The sequence below is a fragment of the Montipora foliosa genome, chromosome 3, assembly GCF_036669935.1.
Source record: "Montipora foliosa isolate CH-2021 chromosome 3, ASM3666993v2, whole genome shotgun sequence".
NCBI lineage: Eukaryota > Metazoa > Cnidaria > Anthozoa > Scleractinia > Acroporidae > Montipora > Montipora foliosa.
In genome coordinates this window covers 66,623,300-66,633,299 of record NC_090871.1, presented here as the reverse complement: position 1 = coordinate 66,633,299, position 10,000 = coordinate 66,623,300, and the positions used below count along the sequence as shown (strand labels likewise).

The 10,000-nt window shown below is 39.7% G+C and overlaps 2 long non-coding RNA genes across 4 annotated transcripts in view; both read right to left on the bottom strand.

Moving 5' to 3' along the window:
* Positions 1 to 726, bottom strand: part of LOC137995790 (uncharacterized) — a 900-nt gene extending 174 nt beyond the window's left edge. Inside the window, exons 1-2 of one of the 2 annotated variants that reach the window (XR_011122284.1) lie at positions 542 to 726; positions 1 to 161 (exon numbers count right to left, since the gene is read on the bottom strand). The exon at positions 1 to 161 is cut by the window's left edge and continues 174 nt beyond it. This is a non-coding gene — a long non-coding RNA (uncharacterized lncRNA). The remainder of the gene's footprint in view (positions 162 to 541) is intronic. The other variant, XR_011122285.1, reaches the window with a different exon arrangement.
* Positions 727 to 6,649: 5,923 nt separating this feature from the next.
* The window catches only part of LOC137995791 (uncharacterized), an 8,046-nt gene continuing 4,695 nt past the window's right edge, over positions 6,650 to 10,000 (bottom strand). The window contains exons 1-2 of one of the 2 annotated variants that reach the window (XR_011122287.1): positions 7,358 to 7,522; positions 6,650 to 6,980 (exon numbers count right to left, since the gene is read on the bottom strand). This is a non-coding gene — a long non-coding RNA (uncharacterized lncRNA). Of the gene's footprint in view, positions 6,981 to 7,357; positions 7,523 to 10,000 lie in introns of those variants that run through there. The other variant, XR_011122286.1, reaches the window with a different exon arrangement.

Genomic DNA, 10,000 nt, shown 5'->3' with positions numbered 1-10,000 from the left:
CAATAGTCGTCATCGGCGTAATCAGATCTAAAATATTGAGGCCGTTTGTAACTCCGCCGCATCAGATCAGCCAGCAGAATCTTTGCCTTAGGGTTCAATTCTCTCTGCTCTAGGTTCATTGTGTCTTCATTAGAAGTCGACTCATCTTTCACCTTTAGCTGCTTAGAATAACAAAACTCGTGCATAAGAACTGAAGTTAATATACCTGCTCTCCATGTCAAAATTAGTTACCTTATTTCTGGCCTATTCTGATCTATTCTTTCATAATGTTACCTTAAGGAAACTTCGAGTCATGAAGTTTAACTTAAAGTTGAAGATGAAGTTGATCAAAATATTGTCTGCTTTGCTGAAGGTTTTTGCAGCGCTTCGTGTACATGATCTCTTCGAAAGAAAAAAAAAAGGTGTAGAACAAGTGTCCAGATATTAATATAACCACAAGGATTATTTACGGCTCAGTTTGAGATCATCATGAGTCATGCCGGAGTAATATGCCATGCAATTTTAAAGGCAAAGTGATCATAAGTAACTAATCAAAACTAACCTTGGTGGGCCGAATGCACTTATAAGGAGTTAAAATGCATATTGAATGAGCCGGACTGCCGTGAGCTGTAAACTCGAACATGACCGCTAATGTGACGACTACCGCAAGAAAATATTTTAACGCCATACCCTAACCGTTTGGTCAATAACTTGTTAAGTTTGAATTTGTCTTTTGTCATTGCACGGTCTTTTATAAAGAGAATGGCCCTATACATTAAATTTTAACGAGAGAATAAATTACCTCAAAGATTGTTCTATTTTGTTTTCGTTTTCGTTTCGCTGATGATTTCATCTCGAAATAAAGATTGGAAATATATCATATATATATAACCCTAACACTATTCTTTTGATCGCCACTGAAATTTCCACCTAATTTACAATAGTGTGCAAGGTCTAACAGGGGTAGTGAGAAAGAAGCAGGTGTTGCAAAAATGGCCCCCAAATAACTCTTCTTTTACGTTTGTGCAAATTAGACTGACTAGCCTCGTTTTACTGCCAAAGTTCTTTCAATTTGACCCGCGCTAATGAGGCTAGTCAGGATTAACACGAAGGAAAAATGATGATTTTTTGGCGGACATTTTTGCATTCGGTCATTTCAAAATCCTTAATTGATATCTCCCTTTATCTTTCGTTAATTCTAATAAGCCTTACAGTGACATTTCGTCAGTTGTCACCAAAATTTGTCATTCCGTCAGTCGAAGAAATTTTGAACGACAATACATACCATGGCTTAGAACCGGAGGGTGTATTTAAGAATTTAGAGACAAGTTGTCGCTTTAAGAAAATGTAAGGTAAAAAAAGCGGGTGAGGAACGAGTCATTTTCATTTAATAAAAGAAAAACAACAAGGTCATTTCATTCCAACATGCCTGAATACAACCCCTCTTTCGTTTTCAGGGCGAAGTCTTTTTGAAGCTATTTTCGCAGTTTATCTTTCCTGATTAAAGCGAATATTGTACGCCAGTTTCTTGTTTTTTTGGGGGGTAGGGGGAGGGTAGGTTGAGTATTAAAATATGTCCAGACGATCGTCGAGTTAGGGTTTGGTTAATTTTTCATGAAGGCCGCTGCATTACTAGCACAATTACTGAGAAACACTAATTTTTAGGAACTGGTAGATTTAACATTCTTTAGCATGATGCTCGACCTAAAGAAGAACTTCTCTAACTTCGCCTTTTCTGCATGGCCTGTATATACACCTCCACTTGGATTTTATATTGAGACCAGAACAGCGTCCAGGGAAGTTGATCACAAGCGATTGACAGAGTAACATAGTCACGAATATGAGGGACATTTTTGCAGCCATGGTAGATTTCTCAGTGTTTCTTGATAGCCCAACGTCGATATATAGAGTTTGGCCTGCACAATTTTATAGAGGCGAAGCAATATCATAATGAAGGCGGACAGAGGTCCTCAGTTTTTGATCATTGTCAACGCCAACTTGGAAAGGCGAGCGGTATTGATATACAAAGGGAATTTATCTCAGACTCGAGTTAATTAAGTCGATTAAAGTTTTCGTATGGTGTTTTTAAAAGCGCAACGCTACAGCTCCGTTGTAGCTAATTACAGCCACGATGCCGCCAAACATTGTCTCTAATTTCTATTTTCTTGGAGCTCTGCCCACAGTTATTACAATTACTGTAACGATATGGTTACGAAAAAAAAAAAATTTTTAAACAATTCAAGCAAACATAACAGTGTTGAGAGACTCAAATGCAAGTAAAGTATCCAGTTTCCATTTACACTGATAACTTGGAGGAATTGAGCCAGGGACCCTCTAAGGACAAATCCAAACGGTTTCCCCGGCGAGCGTGACTCAGAGATATGAACCCGAAGTATGTGCATTCGAATGGAGTGCTCCGTCAGTAAGGCATGTTGTGAATGAACAGAATGTGGTTGACTTTACTATAGAACTTTACTCCCACTTACCAGGGGAGTGACAGGCAAGACTTTTACCGACACGGAAAAAAAACTAAAAGAAATAATAATAAAACAAACAAATCCCACCCACTTTCCGACTGGGATTGCCATACTGGCAACCCAGTAAGGATCGGCTTGATTCGGCCTTTTGTCCACTCTTACGTGAAGAGCGATAACAAATGACTTGGCCTAAAGGCCCAGAGTTCGAAAACAATCTCCACATGCTTAGGATGCGTTCGATTGACCCTATTCCGGGATAAGAATACGTGGAGTGATGATTTAAAACACCATGTGTGACGTTTTGCAGGATAATAAAACTATGTTTAAAATAGCATTTTAGCAGATGTTTGACAATATTAACGTGAATCTCCGCAAAAACGAAGGATTTCTGATTTCTATTCCATGTATTCCTACTCCAAAATACGGTAAATCGAACGCGCCCTTAGAGAACAAGCCATGCAGTTTTTTCACGAAGAACCCGCCACTGTTTTCCGGTCTAAGGAGGCGTTTTTAGCCTGCGAGCAGGCTCTTTTGTAGCCGCGAGAGGACTGGGGCTTGTACACCCCAATCCTCTCGCGGCTACAAAAGAGCCCGCTCGCAGGCTAAAGCGTTTTGGATTCATACGTGACACCACAGGTAGCCCAAGATCGATATATAGAGGATATTACACGGTGGCGAGAAGATATGAATTTTATGTTCGAGTGGCAAGAACAATATCTCACGAGTGAGCGAAGCGAACGAGTGAGATATTGTTCTTGCCACCAGAACATAAAATTCTTATCTTCGAGCCAACGTGTAATGTTCTTTTTATCATATGGAGACTAAATATTGATAAATTCCGATTTTATTGTGTTTCAAAGTAGTCAAGTTTTACAAATACGGCTGAGCTTTATAAAAAAGGCGGGAAAAAAAAGGCGGGAATCCTGACGTCATTGAACGATACGACGCTCACAAAGGTGACATACGGAAAATACGCCACTCGGGTCCCGGATGTAGTGGCGTATGGAATCTACGAGTGGTTTAGTTCCCAGTAAAACACTCTCCTCCATATAATAAATGAGTATCTGTACTGTACCTAAGACTCACGATTGGTCACCATTGTTCCCATTGACCAATCGCCGGTCGCTAAGCGATCTTCCAACGGTTTGGGTAACGAGCCTGGTAAATATAGCCTCATTCGATGGCTCTCGAAGCAAATGTTTGCAGACTTTGGTAGCCCTTAATTCCTTCTCAGTGTACAAGTTGCTTGAATGAAGAAGACGAATGGGTGGCGGAGGTATCGTCCGTGATCTGCGTGAAATTTTGGGGCGATCTAAGCCTTAGGAGCGAATTTATGGCCCTTCTCCGGTGATTCCGTTCGGCGGCTTCGTCTCGGTGCCCAACCTTGGGAAAGAAAATATAGAGGGAAAAGAAAAGGAACCAAAAACCACCATGGCCTTAACCCTTTCAACCCCTAAACCGGTCTAAAGTGGCCATACTTAGTATTTTACTCTGTCTAACGCAAAACAATTTTACTCGTTAATGGGGAACCCCCAGGAGTCAATGGGTTAATCGACCCAGAGAAAAAGACACACGAGGCTAGATATTTTTTTGAATTTTGAGAAAAACCGTTTTCCCCAAACAAATCCTTATATTCGACTCTTGCATAATATAGTACAGAACACTCAGATACTCATATATCGAGCTTGGGCTGCATGTGATGACACGACCGTTGGCCTGGTGAATATTTCACTTCTCTCTAGGATCTTTCTCTCGTTTCCACGGGCTATTGATGTCTAAACAATAGATCGAATAGCCAATCACGTTGCTCAAATACGTAAACATGAAAATATTAGTTGATTCAAATTACTGTCGAGAGTTCTACTTGCTCCTCGCTGTTCTGCCATGTTATCCAAGTTGAAAAGAAGCGAAGTTGTTAATGAGTCGCCCTCAGCTGAAAGCAACGGGAAAAAATGTATCCACAGTCCTGGAGTATTCCTAGCAGATAATAGCTTTCGATTGCTAAGAGTGCGATGAGTTGATCGCGTTTAGAACATTGCACTCAGGTTTGCAGAGAAACGGATCAAATTGTCACTATTGTTATTATTAACTTCGCTTTAAATCAATCTTTTTTGTTGCAACTTAACAATGTAGCTAAACGAGAGCGAGTTATGAGGAAAATCACTATAAGTTCTTTCAGGTCCCTGTTGTCCTTGTTGTCTCGCAGATTATTAAACAGTACAAATAACCGACATGTAAGAAAGTATCAGGAAAGAGACTTTAAGAAGAAAGCCACGGTGGGAGGCAGCAGAAACAAGAACACAGAGTTGCAATAAGAGCCTCGAAATTAATTAAATGCTGATCTTGACACTGTACTTTGCCGAATGCAGAAACCCACAAGGGTTGAAACGTGTAACGCAAGTTCACAGCTTCCGAATATTCAGTGCGAACTGATTGGTTGAATGGTTCAGTGCTAAGTACCATACTTGGAAACTCCTTGCTCTTGTTGTTCCAAATATGGTACTTAGCAAATTGAATATTCAGAAGCTTGTTTCCCAGCTCACAAGGGGCCGTTACACGTTTCAACCCTTATGGGTTTCTGCCGAATGTCAATAGAACATGCTATTAAGGACGTTCGCGCCCATTGCTACTGCGCATCCTTACAGCGCACGCAAATTCACATGCCACGTCATGCATCGTGCGCGCGCGCTAAGATGACCCCTACTTTTCTTTTCAGAAACAGATTTTAGTTTCAATTATCTCCACATTGTCCAAAAATGAACAAAAGATCAATGTGGGAAGTTAAAAAAAATTCAAGATTTCCGTCCTAATATGCGCATTCCACAGTGCTTGATGTTATGTAAATATTTTAGTTAAGAATCAGTGAATAACTTCGCGCGGATCGAGTCTGACTGTACGTTGAGTGATGGTTTTAGTTCTTTTACGATTAACATTTCGTAGAACAAACAGTCCAGTTTACTCCGGCACTTTTTTAGGACGGTGAAATTTTATGCAATGGCTGGTCGTTGGACTCCGTGTTGTAGTTTTATGGGCTTGCCAATTGAAGATCTTGAGTTGGTGTGTTCGTTGATGCTTTGAAAGAGGTGTCGATTAGTAAAACCGACATAGTCCATTTCACATAGACCACATTTAAAGTGATAAACAACGCATTTTTCGTTAATGATCTTCGGTTTTGGTTCACGGGTTTTGATGATTTCACCTATTTTCTTGCTCGTGAAGATAGGTTTTATGGTGACACCGATTTTCGAACTAAGGTCTTGTAGGTGTCTCCTTGTGCTGTCTGCAGCGCTCTGGCTAATGAAAGGGATTGAAAACATATAACCGTAATAACCGTAGGAGTTGAGTCATTGTTCCTGTCTGCATCACTCTGTACATAGCCCGTAACAACGTTAGTAATAAAATGGTTTACAGTGGTTTCGATCAATTGTGATGGGTAAAGGAGGTTTGAGAACGTTAGCTTTAAGGCCTCCCATTCGTTGATGAAATGTTTCCAGTTAGACGACAGTCTGTAGGGTCTGTTTAGCATGGTTTTAAGGAGGCCCTTTTTGTAGCGTTGATCAACATGGCTATGAAAGTGTAGTAGAAGACCAGTGTTAGTTGGTTTCTTATAAACGCTGGTTTCTAGTTTAGTTCTGTTTCTTATAATATTCATGCCAAGAAAAGGTAGTGTGCTGTTAGCGGCCAATTCTATGGTGAACTTTAGCGCAGGATGTTTTGAGTTAAGGACATCAAGAAAAGCGTTGACATTAGCATATTAAACGACCTCAATCTTGAGAATGATGTTTGATACATCGAAACATCGATTAACCGTTATTTTAATTTTTCTTGTAAAATGCTTCAGCAAGCAACTCCTAATCCCATATCATATAAGCCCTAAAAATCGGTACGTTGACTAGACATTGGAATTATGAGTTTGGGTTGCCTGTGAATTGATCAGATAAGTCCGAAAGACAATATCCGATGACAGACACTGAGTAATTTCTAGCACTGACATTCGTTTTCGGAAATAAAAACCAAATCGTATGCAGGGTTTCATGATTTTTTGGTATAGGAATGGCCGGGGAAAAACAAGAGAAAAACCTCTCAGGCAAGCCATATTTCTGGTCATATTTTGTGGGCTGTATTTGGCAGTTTTACATGAAAGAGGCATATTGCCCCGGCAATATGCACACGAAATAACACGCACACCAAAGTTTGCGTAAGCGATCTTTATTTACGGCGTGGAACGTAATCGGACATTTCTACAAATGTTTTAGCTATAATCTAACTTCCTTCACCCAGCATGCCTTGAAACTTGTTTGGATTACATTTCTTGTTTGCAAAATTTGCTGCTTCTACTTTTGCTTAGTTTTATAAGTTCCTCAGTCAATAGTCGTTATCGGCGTAATCAGATCTAAATTCTTGAGGCCGTTTGTAACTCCGCCGCATCAGATCAGCCAGCAGAATCTTCGCCTTGGGGTTCAATTCTCTCTGCTTTAGGTTCATTGTGTCTTCATTAGAAGTCGAGTCATCTTTCTCCTTTGGCTGATTTGAATAACAAAAATCGTGCATAAGAACTGCAGTTAATATACTTGCTCTCCATGTCGAAATTAGTTACCTTTACTTTTATGGCATATTCTTATATAATGCTACCTTAAGGAAAGTTCGAGTCATGCAGTTTTGCTTAAAGTTGAAGATGAAGTTGATCAAAATAATGTCTGCTTTGCTGACAGTTTTTTGCTGCGCTGCGCGTACATGATCTCTTCGAAAGACAAAAAAAAGGCCTAGAACAAGTGTCCAGATATTAATATAACCACAAGGATTATTTACGGCTCAGTTTGAGATCATCATGAGTCATGCCGAAGTAATATGCCATGCAATTTTAAAGGCAAAGTGATCATAAGTAACTAATCAAAACTAACCTTGGTGGGCCGTTGAGAGCACTTATAAGGAGTTAAAATGCATATTGGATGAGCCGGACTGCCGTGAGCTGTAAACTCGAACATGACCGCTAATGTGACGACTACCGCAAGAAAATATTTTAACGCCATACCCTAACCGTTTGGTCAATAACTTGTTAAGTTTGAATTTGTCTTTTGTCATTGCACGGTCTTTTATAAAGAGGATGGCCCTATACATTAAATTTTAACGAGGGAATAAATTACCTCAAAGATTGTTCTATTTTGTTTTCGTTTTCGTTTCGCTGATGATTTCATCTCGAGATAAAGATTAGAAATATATCATATATATATATAACCCTAACACTATTCTTTTGATCGCCACTGAAATTTCCACCTAATCTACAATAGTGTGCAAGGTCTAACAGGGGTAGTGAGAAAGAAGCAGATGTTGCAAAAATGGCCGCAAATAACTCTTCTTTTACGTTTGTGCAAATTAGACTGACTATCCTCGTTTTATTGCCAAAGTTCTTTCAATTTGACGCGCGCTAATGAGGCTAGTCAGGATTAACACGAAGGAAAAATGATGATTTTTTGGCGGACATTTTTGCATTCGGTCATTTCAAAATCCTTAATTGATATCTCCCTTTATCTTTCGTTAATTCTAATAAGCCTTACAGTGACATTTCGTCAGTTGTCACCAAAATTTGTCATTCCGTCAGTCGAAGAAATTTTGAACGACAATACATACCATGGCTTAGAACCGGAGGGTGTATTTAAGAATTTAGAGACAAGTAATCGCTTTAAGAAAATGTAAGGTAAAAAAAGCGGGTGTGGAACGAGTCATTTTCATTTAATAAAAGAAAAACAACAAGGTCATTTCATTCCAACATGCCTGAATACAACCCCTCTTTCGTTTTCAGGGCGAAGCCTTTTTGTAGCTATTTTCGCAGTTTATCTTTCCTGATTAAAGCGAGTATTGTACGCTAGTTTCTTGTTTTTTGGGGGGAGGGGGAGGGTAGGTTGAGTATTATAATATGTCCAGACGATCGTCAAGTTAAGGTTTGGTTAATTTTTCATGAAGGCCGCTGCATTACTAGCACAATTACTGAGAAACACTAATTTTTAGGAACTGGTAGATTTAACATTCTTTAGCATGATGCTCGACTTAAGGAAGAACTTCTCTAACCTCGTATTTTCTGCAAGACCTGTATATACACCTCCATTTCCTGCTTTGGCCACCAGTGAAGTTGATCAGAAGCGATAGACAGAGTATCATAGTCACGAATATGAGGGACATTTTTGCAGCCATGGTGGATTTCTCAGTGTTTCTTGATAGCCTAACATCGATATATAGCGTTTGGCCTGCACAATTTTATAGAGGCGAAGCAATATCATAATGAAGACGGACAGATGTCCTCAGTTTTTGATCATTGTCAACGCCAACTTGGAAAGGCGAGCGGTATTGATATACAAAGAGAATTTATCTCAGACTCGAGTTAATTAAGTCGATTAAAGTTTTCGTATGGTGTTTTTAAAAGCGCAACGCTACAGCTCCGTTGTAGTTAATTACAGCCACGATGCCGCCAAACATTGTCTCTAATTCCTATTTTCTTGGAGCTCTGCCCACAGTTATTACAATTACTGTAACAATATGGTTACGAAGCATGGGCGTATTATAGCGTTCCATTGTTCAGCGAAGTCTTCTGGTCATATTGCTTCCCACGCAGTGACTCTTATCTTAGGGCTTCAGCACGCGTCCCTTCCCCACAAGTTCGTGTGTAGCTCGTTTCAGCAGAAGCTCGTGGGGGAGGAACGCGTGAGTGTCTTGCGTGAGAGGCTACTGGTCATGCAGCTATGTTCAGTTAAACAGGTGTTGGCCCTTTCAAACAACTGCGTTAGACAACAACGATCCACTCATTCTGAAAAGCTGGTCTTTCAACATTTCAAAAGAAGAATGCCCAAAATTGTTAAGTTTCATGCTTTGAAATGCCAAAAAGCTGGGTTTTGACCTTCACACACTGACCTGTGAAATTTCAGGGATAACTTGGTTTTAGTGAGACTAAAAATTTTAAAACAATTCAAGCAAACATAACAGTGCTGAGAGACTCAAATGCAAGTAAAGTATTCAGTTTCCATTTACACTGATAACTTGGAGGAATTGAGCCAGGGACCCTCTAAGGACAACTCTAAACGGTTTCCCCGGCGAGCGACGGTGACTCAGAGATATGAACCCGTAGTATATGCATTCGAATGGAGTGCTCCGTCAGTAAGGCATGTTGTGAATGAACAGAATGGGGTTGCCTTTACTATAGAACTTTAGTGAAAGGGGCAATGTCAGTAACGTCATGCTAAAAACTGGGGAAAAACCTAAGTTAGTACTTATGCTCATACGTACAACATTTCTAGCAACCCACTGACAAGATATGAAATATATTTATTGCACAAAGCGCTATTCATATTTAATTTTTGGCGACTCATGTTCTGGGGACCCCATCTCCAAATTTAAAAAAAAGTTGTCAGTTTTTTTCAAGTTTCAATCCATTTACATCTTCTCTCCATCCATGGATGCAAATAACATTGAAGAATAGCTTCAGTACACTTCATTTGTTATTGGCAACAAAACTACACCATTTATGATTTTTTTTTCTTAATTGATGCATATAA